Source organism: Acinonyx jubatus, chromosome A2 (assembly GCF_027475565.1).
Source record: "Acinonyx jubatus isolate Ajub_Pintada_27869175 chromosome A2, VMU_Ajub_asm_v1.0, whole genome shotgun sequence".
Classification (NCBI taxonomy): domain Eukaryota; kingdom Metazoa; phylum Chordata; class Mammalia; order Carnivora; family Felidae; genus Acinonyx; species Acinonyx jubatus.
Genome location: NC_069383.1, coordinates 126081978 through 126095876, shown reverse-complemented (window position 1 = coordinate 126095876; position 13899 = coordinate 126081978). Strand labels below are relative to the sequence as shown.

Here is a 13899-nt window from a genome sequence, read left to right as displayed (position 1 = left end):
AGAAAATAAAATAAATTCAGAGTGCTGAAAACCAAGAACAGAGCTAGAAGGCAGGGCCACAAATTAAAATCCACACTCTTAGAGATATGCAACTGAAAATCACACTGAGGTATCACCTCACCCCGTTGAGATGGCAACTATCAACCAAACAGAAAATAACAAGTGTTGGGGAAGATGTGGAGAGATTGGGACCCTCCAACACCGTGATGGGATTTTAAGATTGTACAACCGCCATGGAAGATAGTGTTCCTCAAATAATTTAGACTGTAACTTCTGTATGACCCAGTAATTCCACTTCGATATATATATCCGAAAGAACTGGAAGCACAAGCTCCAAGAGATACTTGCATGCATACACTTGTTCACAGCTGCACTGTTCACAGGAACCAAGAGGAAATAATTCCACTGTCTGCTGACAGGTAAATGGATTAAGAAAATGGTGTATACGTAAAATGAAATACTGTTCACCCTTCAAAAGGAAGGAAATTCTGACCTATCCTAGAATGTGGATGAATGTGGAAGACATTATATTGAGTGAAATAAGAGTGTCACAAAAAGACAAATACTGTAGGATTCCATTTATATGAGGTACTCAAAATAGAGATCGAAAGTAGAAGGGTGGTTTTGAGGCCCTGGGTGGGATGGGGAAGTTCTTATTTAATGCATTTAGAGATTCAGTGTTACACATGAAACAAGTTCTGGATATCTGTTTCACAGCACTGTGAACATACCTGACACTGGTCTGCATACTTCAAAATGGTTAAGATGGCAAAAAATAATAATGACAGTTATTGTTTACATAACGTATTTTAAAAAAAATCTATTCACTGGAATAAAATGAGGGAGAGTTTCATTGCAGAAAATGGCAACTCATAAATGTGGAAGGAATGTAAAAACACAGAGCCCAAACCATCCATCCTCTGTAGCCTCTTGGGGTGTTACCTCTTGGGTGTGCCTTCTGGGTGCTGGCGAAAATCTGATATATATCAAATGGTAATGACCTCAGCAAGAGCCTCCTGTGTTCAGAATGAGAAGATACTGGTTCTAAACCTCACCATGAAACCAGATAGTGCCATCTAAGACTCATAGAGTGCCTTTCCCTTCACAGAGACGAATCCCTTAATCAAGAGGAATCCAATATTGGGGAGGTAGGCAGAGACCACATAGAAAAATGAAGGGCAAAAGCATTTGCTACATCTCTAGTAGAGGCACTTCTACGTCAGAGCCAGACCACACCCTAGAGTAATGGTATGATTGGGGTGTTGAGGGAGTTTCTCTGAGCAGTTAGGGTAGGAAGTACAGAAGAGTTTGCACTGGGCAAAAGTCAAAAATAGGGCCTGAAGAAATGTTTACAAACACTACATACCCAGGAAGTTGTTTTCCAACCAGGGATTAAAAGATGGGGAGCTTGGAGAGGGAAGAAATGGCTCCTCGGGGAATCTAGGAGACACTGGTGTGCTTGACACTGGCTGGGATGCAGGCATTGGAGGCATGTCTAGAGACACCTCAGGTCTTAGCCAGAACCTCCACCCCCAACCGGGACCTGTGCCCGTGCAGGCGTAGTTATGGCCACGCACACCCTTGCAGTGTGAGGGACAGTTTGCCTGGATGCTTGTTGGCAGCTGGGAAGGAGGGAGAAGAAGGCATGGTTTTTGAAATCTTCGTCTCATGAAAAGTCCTCAAATTTGGATGGCGACGGTTGGGTTAATTTTACGTGTCACCTTCACCGGCTGAGCCATGAGGTGCTCAGATACTGGGTCATACATTATTCTGGGCATTTATATGCGAACATTTTTGGATGAAATTAGCATTTGAATTGGTAGACTGAATAAAGCAGATTGCTCTTACCAATGTAGGTGGGCCTCATCCACTTAGTTGCTGTGCCGGGTGGAACAAAACCTTACCCTTCTTCACGTAAGAGAGTTCTTCTCGCCTGATGGCTTTTATACTGGGGCATTAGTTTTTTTCCTGCCTTCAGATCTGAACTGAAGCATTAGCAATTCCTGGATCTCAACTTGTCAGACTGGAAGTAAACCATCCGCCCTCTTGGGTCTCCAGCTTGCCCATTCTCCCTGTAGATCTTGGGATTTGCCTGCCTCCATAACCGCATGAGCCAGTTCTTTATGATAAATACCACCCCCCCCATACATAAATATGTGTGTATGTGCACATGCACACACATATATACATACATCCCATTGGTTCACTTTCTCTGGAGAACCCTGACTAGTGGTGCAAGTTAGGAGTTAGGAACTTATGCTCCATGAGCCAAATCCAACCTGCACCTGTTGTTGTACGACCATGAACTAAGAATGGTTTTTACCATAAATATTTGTAATCATTGTGATGTCAGGAACATGAACTTTGAGCCCCAAGTAAACAAAAGTCCTGCACCCTCACATTCTTCTCATTAGTGTAGGCTTGTATCACTAATACTTACACTTATAAACTTGGAAATTCATCAACAAAACATAGTGGAAATTTGTTTTCTTCTTCTTTTAAATGCAATTTCTACACCCCATGTGGGGCTTGAACTCAGGACCCTGACATCAAGAGTCACATGCTCTACTGACTAAGCCAGCCAGGAGCTCCCTGTTTTCTCTCTTGTTATATAAATGTCAAGATAACATTCTTGATTTTATCTCTTGACCCACCTATCCTGAAATACTTACTACCGGGTCTTTAATCAAAAGGTTTGCTGACCCCTCACCTAAATGCTAATCTTTTGCTCTAAGTGAAAAAAATTCTGGGTACCTAAAAGCCACCCAACAGTCTTTGTGTGTTTTGCTTTTTCAACTTTAAAAAGTATCTGTGTTAATATTCTGTTAATTTTTAACATTAAAAAATGAAATCAAAGAAATTTTCCCAGTGGGCGTAATTAGAGCAACACTCGCATCTTTTCTTACTGATGAAGGTAAATGCTGGTGAGGAGACAGGCTGCCTCTTCCCTGGCTGGCTGGCTGCAGGCTTTGTGTGCTGCCCAGCTTGGAACTAGGCTGGGTATTGATGATGTAGTATCAGCACTGACTTGTGCCAGCCCTTTCCCCTGGCTCCAGGCAGCTTGAGTCCCTGCAGTCCGGTTTGTCACTGCTTTCTCTTATTTGCTGCCTTTCACCCCGTCGTTATGAAGCCATCTTGGATTTGTCTTGAAGTGTGCTTTGTTCGTGGTGGAAATGGTGAGGGCTGGGCTAGCCTCACAATGCCCCGTGGAGAGAGCTGCTGCACCCCACCCAGGTCCTCCAGCCTTGCTTCCTGGGTGACACCTGGGAGGCTTTTTGCCCAAGGCCACTGAGAAGCCATTCTGACGGGAGAAAAAAAACCGGGTTTTCCAAACAGTGGCCTTGTCTCAAGCATGGTCCTGCGTGGTAGTTTTTATGTGCCCACCCATCAGGAAAGGCAGTCATGCTCACAGAGGTCAGGTTTTTCATCTACTAGTTGAGCTAAGAGGAGACCTACCCTTGCCTTCCTTGGAGAGGTACAACTTTGGATCCCAGAGGCAGAGACGGGATTCCTGAACCGCAAAGCATGCCTTGTCAGGCAGTCTGGTTCTGAAGAAAGGTTTTTCCTACCTCAGGACTTCTGCACTTGGCTTCTAGAGTTGTGTGGAACATTCTTGCCCGTGCTCTTTGCGTGGCTGCGCCTTTCTCCAACTGTTAGCTTGCAGGTTAAATATTTAGAGAGGTCTCTGATAATCCGGGTTAAAGTATCATATCCCTCCCCGAGTGTTCATTCATATATCATATTTTATAAACTATGTGATATTTCCAGGAACTCTTCTGAGGATTAGGGGTAAAAAACACAAATAGTCAAAACCTCTGTGTTTTTGCAGTATTTGTCAAACGTTAGCATGCACCTAAATCATCTGGTGGGCTTGGTAAAACAGATACCTTGACCCATGATTGCCTGAATCAGTTGGTGTCGGTGGGGCCCAAGAATCTGCACTTCGAGCAATACTCCAGGTGCCGCTGGGGCTGCTGGTCCAGGGACCCCACTGGTCTGGTGGGTAAGTCTCCTCTCAGACCTGTGCTTGCTTGTTTCCATGTCACCATCGTGATAAGTCTTTGCAAGTCTTTTTATTTCTTTGTCTACTCGTGTTTCTTTTTTCTCAACGGGTACTCTGTGAGGGGGGATCATCTCTGCCTTGTCCCCAGTGTATCTCCCGTGCCTAGCCGGTGACCAGCATATAGTAGGTGCTCCAGAGATAGATGAAGGGGTGAAGACCAGTGGACAGCAAGAAAAAGCCTCTCGTTCTTCCTCCCTGTGAACACCCCTCTCAATTTAGCCACTTCCATTTTCCACGAGAAATCTTAGGAGGGACAAGCGGAACCTGAGTTAATCTCTCATCCCCAGTGAGAACCTCATGTATTTAGTCAGATGACTTCAGCGAAAGCAGTGCTTTATGACACACGCAGTAAGATTACAGAGTAGGTGAGTAAGAGGTAAGAGTGAGAGACAGGCAGACAGAGAGAGAGACAGATCGAGACTATGTGATGGTAGGTTGTTCACAGATATAGAATGGGTGGTAGGAGGAAGGATTTTGCATCAGAGACCCCGTGGCATTTAAGCTTCCAGGCAGTCTTTAACAAGAGTTCCTAGAATTCGGGCAGTGAGAGAGTTCTTGCCGAGGGCCATCTTTGTGCCCAGGTTTTTTAGATTAGAGAGAACTCTGTGCAGCGAAATCTCATGCAGGCAGCTAGGGGCAAGCCAGTCAATTTTACCTCATGCCTGGAGATAGACCCTTGTCCCCTGCCAGTTACAGCAGAGCTCACAGTGTCTTTGTAACTTACAGCAAGACATATTAGAAGTTTTCTAAAGAATGTTTTGGTATTTGGCACCACTTGCAATTGATGATTTCATAAGAGATATAAAGCGTCTTAGTCTGTTCTGGCTAATGTTAACAAAGTACCATAGACTGGGTGGCTTCAAAACAGCAGAAATTTATTTCTCACAGTTGTGGACGCTCAAGTCCAAGATCATAGTTGAGTTCCAGCAAAGGCTCTCTTCTGTGTTGTCAAGGGCTGCCTTCTTGTTGTATCCTTGCTTGGCAGAAGTGGGGAGGAAGCTCTCTGGGGCCCCTTTTGTAAGGCCACTCATCCCATTCATGAGGACTCTGTCCTCATGAGCTAATCACCTTGCAGGGGCCCCATCTTCTGATACCATCGCCTTGGGGGTTAGGTTTCAACATATGAATTTTAGGGGATACAAATATTCAATATGTAACACCAAAGGAGGCTTGAGTCATACCCTGAGCAGTTCCCAAGCCCATAAGGTATAATTTATTTCCTTGGCACCTAAATAAATAAAAGCACCCTCAGCACAAATGTAGGGACACTGGCCTCATTTTGCCTTGGATCCATTCTACCTCAGATGAGAAACAACCTAGCATCTAATACTTCTTTGCAAGAATTGTGAACTCAATAAAAAGTGGCATATATAAATTCATTTTCTGACAGAGAGACTGTGTGTAGATCTCATCAGTGTTTGCAACAATCTGTGCTCTCAAGAGGCCAAAGGAAATTTGGTTTGAGAGTTACAAGACATGAATTATTTTTTAATTGTGATTTTAATTGTGATTGTGGACATACATCATAAAGTTTACTATTTCAACCATTGTAAGTGCACAATTCAGTGCATTACGTTTGTAATATTGTACAACCAGCACCACTGTTTCCAAAACCTTTTTATCATGTTGAACAGAATACTTTGTAACCATTAAGCACTAATTCTCTCCCTCTCTCCCTCAGTTCCCTGTAATCACATTTTGGCTTTCTGTCTATGAATTTATTCTGTGTATTTCATATAACTGTAATGATACCTTATTTGTCTCTTTCTGTTTGGCTTATTTCATTTTGCATAATGTTTTCATTGTTTATGTTGCGACATTTATCAGGATGCTCTTCCTTTTTATGGCTGAATAATATTCCACTGAATGCATAGATCACATTTTGTTTATTCATCTTTTAATGGACACTTGTGTTGTTTCAATATTTTGGCTGTTATGAATGGTACTGCTGTGAACATTAGTTTACAAATAGCTTTCGAGTCCCTGCTTTCAGGTTTTTTGTTTTTGTTTTTTTTGTTTTTGTTTTGTTTTGTTTTTTTGAATAGTTTCCCAGAATGGCTGCACCGTTTTTACATTCCCGCCAGTAATGTATGTGCTCTGATTTCTCCACTCCTCACCAACACTCATTATTTTGTTTCTGTTTTGTTCTGGTTTCAATAGTAGTCATTCTAGTGGATATGAAGTTGTACCTCGTTGTGGCTCTGATTTGCATTTCCCCAGTGACTAGTGATGTTGAGCATCTTTTCATGTGCTTATTGATCTTGTACATCTTTTGGGGAGAACTGTCTTTTGAAGTCCTTTGCCCATTTTTAAATTGGGTTATCTTTTTGCCATTGAGTTTGATTAAGGTGGGCCCCTAATCTCATATGACTGGAGGTCTTTATATATTCTGGATATTAAATCCTTATCAGACATATGATTTGCAAGTATTTTCTCCAGTTGTGTAAATTGTGTTTTCACATTCTTAATAATGTCCATTAGTGCACAAAGTTTTTAATTTTGATGAAGTCAAATTTATCTATTTTGTCTTTTGTTTCATACATTTTGACATCATTTTTAAAAATCCATTGCCTAATCCAAGGTCGTGAAGATGACATGAGATTTTCTGGACTAGGAGATCATCAGCATTTGTTATGATTTGGTTTAAGACAGTACACTGGTTTGTGAATCCCCTGAATTATATGCACAATTTTGTGCTTGTCTGCAGTTTTAAAGAGATCTCTGTATTAAAGATAAATAACAAGGGAACATTCTGGAATCATATGAATTACTGGCTGCTTGCTTTAGAGTTTGGTCTGCTGACATCTCCCGAAGCATCACTTTGAGAGGCAGGTGTCCTGGCTCACCCTGTGGCAAGATCTGGAACAGGTAGTAGATCTTTCACACTTGGAGGTCTTTTCTCTTTATATATGCTGAGTATTTATGAGTTTTAGTGGGTTTTAAGAAACACATTTAATATTTGGCCTTGTTTCTAAATGTAACACTATATACTTCCTTTGGAATTATGCTTGATGTTAATTGAAGGAATGAATTCCAAGTCTGGTTTGTAAATTGTATTTGTTCATAAGGGAAATCAGATCATGATAGCTTTGGTATATATTAAAGAAGTGACTCCAGTGAAGAGGAGGAAAAAGCAGGAGGGTTAATGGAGTAGAAAATAGAAACAGGCTGTAATTCCTGAAAAGGCTGGGTCAGAAAGAGCCAGAAGATTGAAAAATTGATGAAGAAAAATTGGTCAGGTACAAGCCCTTCACCAAAGTACTCCTTAAAATTTTGGCTTGGAATCCAGAAAGGGGGCATGCACATGTTCTTAAGGTAACAAAGTCCATAAATGCTCATAACAAGCCTCGGGTTATGGTGAAGGTGGCTCTTAGAAACTCATTTTTTCTTTAGAACCGATACCCCTTATTCCCAAGACTGCGCTACAACCGTTCTGGGTAAATGTGAGGCATTTGCAAAGCCCATGTTCCTTGTCTTAAATGTGTCCTTCCCAGGAAGTGGAAAGGCTTAAATTATATTTAATTAGGATTTATTCAGCTCCTCTGTGCTTTCAGTTGATCAGCACTGAGAAACTTGTTTATGGAGGTGAGTGTTTACTGCCTTTGGAAATCTGTGGCCTGTGCTTAGGATACCTTGGAGATTACTTCTGGAGAGAAACTCTGAATGAGTGGCAGCAGGGGTTGGAAAACCTCCCTCTGATACAGAGTCACCCTGTTAGTTCACACAGTGGGTCACAACTCAGGGGAGGTATTTCAGAAGGCTGGCTAATCAGAGAAGCTGTGTGGTCCTAAAACTACTTAAATTGTCTTCTTCATTTTACACTCGGTAGGACCATTACATCAGGTCAGATTCTTTACCTCCGGATAGTAGTAATACCTGAGAGGAATGGCTTTAGCTGGGAAGGAAGGGAGGTGGAAACTTACTCTTTCTTAGCTCCTGATCTGTGTGCTCTTGATAGGTGATGGAAAAAGAAGCCTGGATAGGGAGATGGGTTCTTACCAATGTTCACCTTGGTTAACTCTGCAGAAGTCAATTGACCAACCTTGTTAAAGTTATCATCTGCAATAGCACAGAAGTGGGAAGCAACAGGGTTATAGACAGATTTATCCCTGCGTTGGAGAAAGGCACAAAATGATTAACACAGGTTATGCAGATACTTACTGACTAAATGTTTATATGCCTCCCAAATTCATGTCCTGAAGCCCTAACCCCCATTGTATTGGCATATCGAAGTTGGGCCTTTGGGAGGTAATTAAGTTTAGACGAAGTCCTGATGGGGTCTCCATTATGGGATTAGTGTCCTTATAAGAAGAGAAAGATACCAGAGCTCCCTGTCTCCCCACAATGGAGAAATAGCTGTCTACAAGCCACAAGCCACAAGCCAGAAAGAGAATTGTCATCAAAACCTGATCATGCTGGCACCCTGGTCTTACACGTCTATTCAGTCTCCAGAAGTGTGAGAAATAGATTTCTGTTGTTTAAGCTTGAGCTAAGTAAGACATAAACAAGCCAGTCTGGCATCTGCCGCAATATGAGCCTGTCTCAGAGTGAAAATCCATGGGCCCCCTGTCAAGGAAATGCTATTTCTGAGCACAGTGATTAAGAATGGCTGGAAAGAATTGGTTTTTCCTTTCCCCTTAGTTGTGTACTAGCTCCTTCACTTTGAGCAAGCAGCTTCCCTAAGTCTTGTTTGTTTTCTCACCTGCAAAAGAAGGATAGCAATCCTACCCATCTCGTAGGCTCTTTATGCTCAAGCAGGTTAGCACATATAAACGTTTGGCATAGTTTCTAGCACACATTAGGTGCTCAATAAATGTTGGCCATATTGAATGGCTACTTATGGTCGTGCAGAGAGTTTGGCTCTTTCCTACCTCACCAGTCCTAGCACCCACCATTCTCTCCACTGCTTTGGGAGCATAAGCTACCCTGGCTGTCTTTGGGTGTTTTTGTTTTTTTGTTTCAAGTAAGCCATGTCTCTCCCACCTCAGGGCCTTTGCAGATGCTGTTTCCTCTGCCTCGAATATAACCACTCTCTTTGCCTAGTTAACTCACATCCAACCATTGGCTTTCAGCTCAACCATAACTTTTTTGGGAAACCTTCCTTGAATTCTGTGGCACTAGCTCTCTATCCATCCCCTGTTGTAACCATGCTGGCATATTTTTTCAAGTATTTTTGTGATGATTGGGTTATGATTTTTCTTTCCCAACAGAAAGCTTTATGAGAACTCACTGTGGCCTTAAACTCTGCAGGCAGAAAAAACTACTGACTGAAGAAATCCATGCTGTGTTTTGATGTAGCTCCCAGAGCACAAGGGTGGCAACTGTTCCTCAGAGCTGAAAATGCCAAGTCAAACCTATAATGTCCGGGGTGGCAGCTAAGGGAAGAGAGCTAAATGCACAATTCAACCTGCTCCTAATATATTTCTGAGAGACTGAGGTCTAGACAGTTTCATTTGGCTTGTGAGGACTTTGGCAAGACTCAACAAATAGGTAAGCAAGTTTAACTCTACAATAGCCCCACTGAAGAAAGAGTCGTTAATGGCCCATTTTTCATTTTAAAAAGTAGCTGAGTGCACTGAGGTCAGCATTCTGCCATTGGAAGGCAAAACCCCATTCCTGGCAAATCACAGGCCCCCTTGGACTGCGCTCTTTCAGGATCAGTTGAAACTGGAAGCTAAAACAAAATGGATCATTTAAGCAGAAAAACCCATCTGAATGAAACCCAAAGAACCATGCTTTGTTTTCTACCTGCTTTAGGGAATTCACATTTAATCAGAATTGAAGGCTACAGCATTTGCCATGAGAATTCTTGCATATTATCTCAGTTTTAGTGATTTCTTTTTAATTAGTTGCTGCTCGGCAGAAATCCTAATGTGCTTCAAACAATCAGGAGACAGATAAAACTGGGAGTTACACTTGCTTATGGTACAACTGTGTTTGCTTTCTTGGTTTGGGGCAATTTTGCTAACAAGTGACCTGTAACCTACTTCTAGAGCTACCAGTAGATAATTATTTGGTAAATTTTCATACTTCAGTTTATGATACTAATTAGTTCTCCAGCCAGTATTCTCCAGGCAACGTCTGTAGTCCTACCTCATCACATTTGTGATTCTTGCGACTTGGGATCTCCTGTTTTCATTTAAAAGATGAAAAGCTTAATTTGAGCCCCCAAATTCCTGTATTTTTATGTGTTGTCTGTCATATGTTCTTGCCAGGAGAGTTAGAATACTCTGTAATTGAAAACTCAAAGGGAACCGAGCAAAATGCTTGTCGTTTTGAAGCAATTTCTTTTATTGCAGTCATGACCGTATTAAAAGTAGTAACATAACTTGAACAGACTTCAAGTTACTTCTTGAGAAACAGATGGAGGCACCGTGGTGACAGGTGAAGGGTTTGGCATCAGGTGGTTGCAAATTCAAATCACATCCCTACACTCAACTGGGCAAATCTCATCATAATCTGAGTCTAAACTGTTGATAAGGCCATCTGCCTTGCACAACTGCCCCACCTTTGGTGAGATCACATGGTGGTTTTGCACACTCATGCTTGATAATCTCTATCAGTGCTATGCAATAGAAATAGATTATGTACCACATAGGTAATTAAAATTTTTCTAGGAGCCACATTAAAGATGAAATTAAAATTATTTTATTTAGCCCAGCACGTGTGAAATATTACCATTTCAATATGCATACAAATTGAAATGTCCTTTTAAAATTTTTTAGTAGTCTTTTAAATTCATTTTATTAAAACATTTCAGTTTAGGTTAGCCATATTTTAAATGTTCAACAGCCAGATATGGCTAGGGCCTCCTGTATTGAACCATGTAGCAGTGAATCATTAATAAATTCTCATTTCTATCCCTTTGGGTTTTTTTTGTTTGTTTGTTTGTTTTTGAGAGAGAGGGTGTGAGAAAGGGGCAGAGAGAATCCATGCAGGGTCTGCATTGTCAGCACAGAGCCCAAAGCGGGGTGCAAGCTCACGAGCCATGACATCATGACCTGACCTGAAGTCGGATGCTTAAAGGACTGAGCCACCCACAGGCCCCATCCCTTTGTATTTTAGGAGTACTGTTTAAATTTGAGTTTTCCAGCCAATGGAGTGACTGATGTGGAGAAGTGGGAATCTGTCTTGTAAGTCTGAAATTTATGTAGCTATGAGAGGAATAACCATGAGCACAATGACTGTTCGAGTATAGTTGCTAGTGGTTTCTTGAGTTTTAATTGCCATAGGCAGTATGGTTCTAATGGGGAAAAAATGTATTCCTTGACCTCAAAAGTGGGCATCCAAATCAAACAGTGCTATCAGGTACAACTAAAAACAGCTTGAAAAAGAAATCCATAGAATTGTCTAGTTTAGTTGGCCTAATGTTTAGGTTTTTAGATCTTGAGGCCCATGAATGGACTTTAGGGGGCACATAAGTCCTTTAAAATTATTCACAACTCATCAGTGTTATTTATTAAAAAATTTTTTTTAACATTTATTCATTTTTGAGAGAGATAGAGTGTGAGTGGGAGAGGGGCAGAGAGAGGGAGACACAGAATCTGAACCAGGCTCCAGGCTCTGAGCTGTCAGCACAGTGCCTGATGAGGGGCTTGAACTCACTGACCATGAGATTATGACCTGAGCTGAGGTCAGATGCCTAACTGACTGAGCCACCTAGGCACCCCTCAATGTTACTTATAGGTCTATTTTTCTGTGTAGAGAATCCATAGCTTCTGTTAGATTCTTACATCCGCCAAGGAAATCAGGGAAATAAAGTATCAGCAGCTGGGGCAGTAGAAAAGTCTGTTGGTTCCAGAGGAACTTCTGTTGACAGAGGAGCTAGGCTTTGACACCAGTGAGAACAGAAGTTCTAAATTGTCTCTTGTCACTATTACCCAGGAAAATCCCTCAACTCAACCACAGGCTGGGAAATGCCAGCACCACAAGGCATTTGGGAGCTCAAATTCACTGAAGAAATGGCAGATTCATGTCTCCTGGCTTATGCTCACTCCAGGGTATCCACTGGTAAAATGTGTTTATTTTTTGGTTGAGGGCACAAGTTGAATGCATCTGAATTAACTGTATATATCTACCTCTCTTGTGTCGCCATGGCACTAACAGCTGTGGGAATAGGTGGTTGGTTCTAAATTCAAATTCCCATTTGTTTATTAAATGAGCCCCATTTTTCTCCTCGAGCCTCTTGCTCACGGATAAAATGATTTCTGATTTGTCTTTGAATTTTTGGAGTGGATTTGCTCAATTAGATTTGGAAACCTGTCACATAGCAAATTGTGACCAAATGTATTTATATGATGGAATGGTTTTTTTTTCATTTAATCTTTATTTTTGGGAGGGAGAGAGAGAGAGAGAGCGCGCGCAAGTGGGGGAGGAACACAAAGAGAGGGAGACACAGAATTCAAAGCAGGCTCCAGGCTCCAAGCTATCAGCACAGAGCCCGAGGCGGGGCTTGAACCCACGAACTATGAGATCCTGACCTGAGCTGAAGTCAGACGCTTAACCAACTGAGCTACCCAGGCACCCCTATATGATAGAATGATTTTACAAGTAAGTTGTAATGGAAGGATCTAGAATTGAACTTGTTTTTAAGTGGCACTGGCTGCCTCCTAAATCTGGAGGCATGTGGGAAGCTCTGGTGAGAAACTTCTCTACTTTTGTGTCACATGATTGGACTGGAGCTCTTGGTTGTTGTGGCCATATACGTGCTTCTGACCTTGAGGGAGAACAGACAAGGGGAGGAAAGCTATTTCCCCTCAGAAACCTGCATACTTCCATGTGTCTTACAGCAGTGTTTATGGTCTGTGAAACGTGAACTAGGAAGAAAGGTTGTGAGATAAGAGAGCACTATAGATGCGCATCTTCTGGGAGCCGAGGGTCCGGTTCTGTTGGCTGGTGAGCTTGGGAGAATATAGGAAAACCAGGCCCCGAATAGTCCACCCTTTTGTAAAAACTTCTCTTTGGAGGGTTGATTAATGTAGCAGATGTAATTATCTTTGCAGCGCCTAATGTGGAAGAGACAGTGAACAGACATCTTAAGTAATTCAGTGTCTTACCTTCACGACATTGTTCTGTTGCCCAGTGTGACTGACTCCTAGTTATTTTCAAGATTTTAGCCTCAAAGGCGGCATTTTGGTTGAAGTAGGGGACAGGGGAGGAATAGATGAGATGCCTACACACCTGGTCATTTCAATCACATTTTTGGCCAGATCAGGGAGTAAACCAGATGTCAGACATCATCGCAAATGAAAATGACACCCTTCCAAATCCTATCTTGATTTTTTTCAGTAGGTATTATAGCTGCAATTGGTGTCAACACCAGAGCCAGGGAACAATTTGTAGCAAATTCATTATTTAAGACCCTGGGGGTTGTTGGGATTTTAAAACATACCAGTTTTGAAACCCACTCATTTTGGTGACTTATGTTATTCTGTGGCAATACCAGATAATTTGCAGAAATGGAAAGTTGGGGCTAGCCACCCAGAGGTGTTTTACTGGCAGGCAGTAATGGTTGCAATAGACCAAAGAGATTTCGTTGTAAACATGACCCTGATTGATAAACTTGCTCTTACTTATTCTTGTCTACAGGATAAATGGGCCAGGTTGAGGCTTTCTGCAAGACAGGAGTCAAAATGGAGGATTAAATGGTGAGTTTGATGCCTTATTCTTTCTTCACTGATAGACATTTGTTTCACGTCTGTCTTTGGGTTTTGGGCAGAATGCAGGTATTGGATGATCTGAAGTAGATCTGAAGTAGATAATGTAATGGAAGTAAAAAATAAACACTGAAAAAGGCTTTTATTTTATCAGCACCCCTGCAAAAAAAAATGAGGAAT

General features: G+C 41.8%; 1 long non-coding RNA gene across 1 annotated transcript; it reads left to right on the top strand.

The window, feature by feature from the left end:
- The first annotated feature begins 7195 nt into the window (after positions 1-7195).
- LOC128314875 (uncharacterized) lies at positions 7196-13798 on the top strand. The gene is made up of 3 exons (XR_008297033.1): positions 7196-9553; positions 11948-12073; positions 13652-13798. It is a non-coding gene; the product is annotated as an uncharacterized LOC128314875 (long non-coding RNA).
- The last annotated feature ends 101 nt before the right edge of the window (positions 13799-13899 follow it).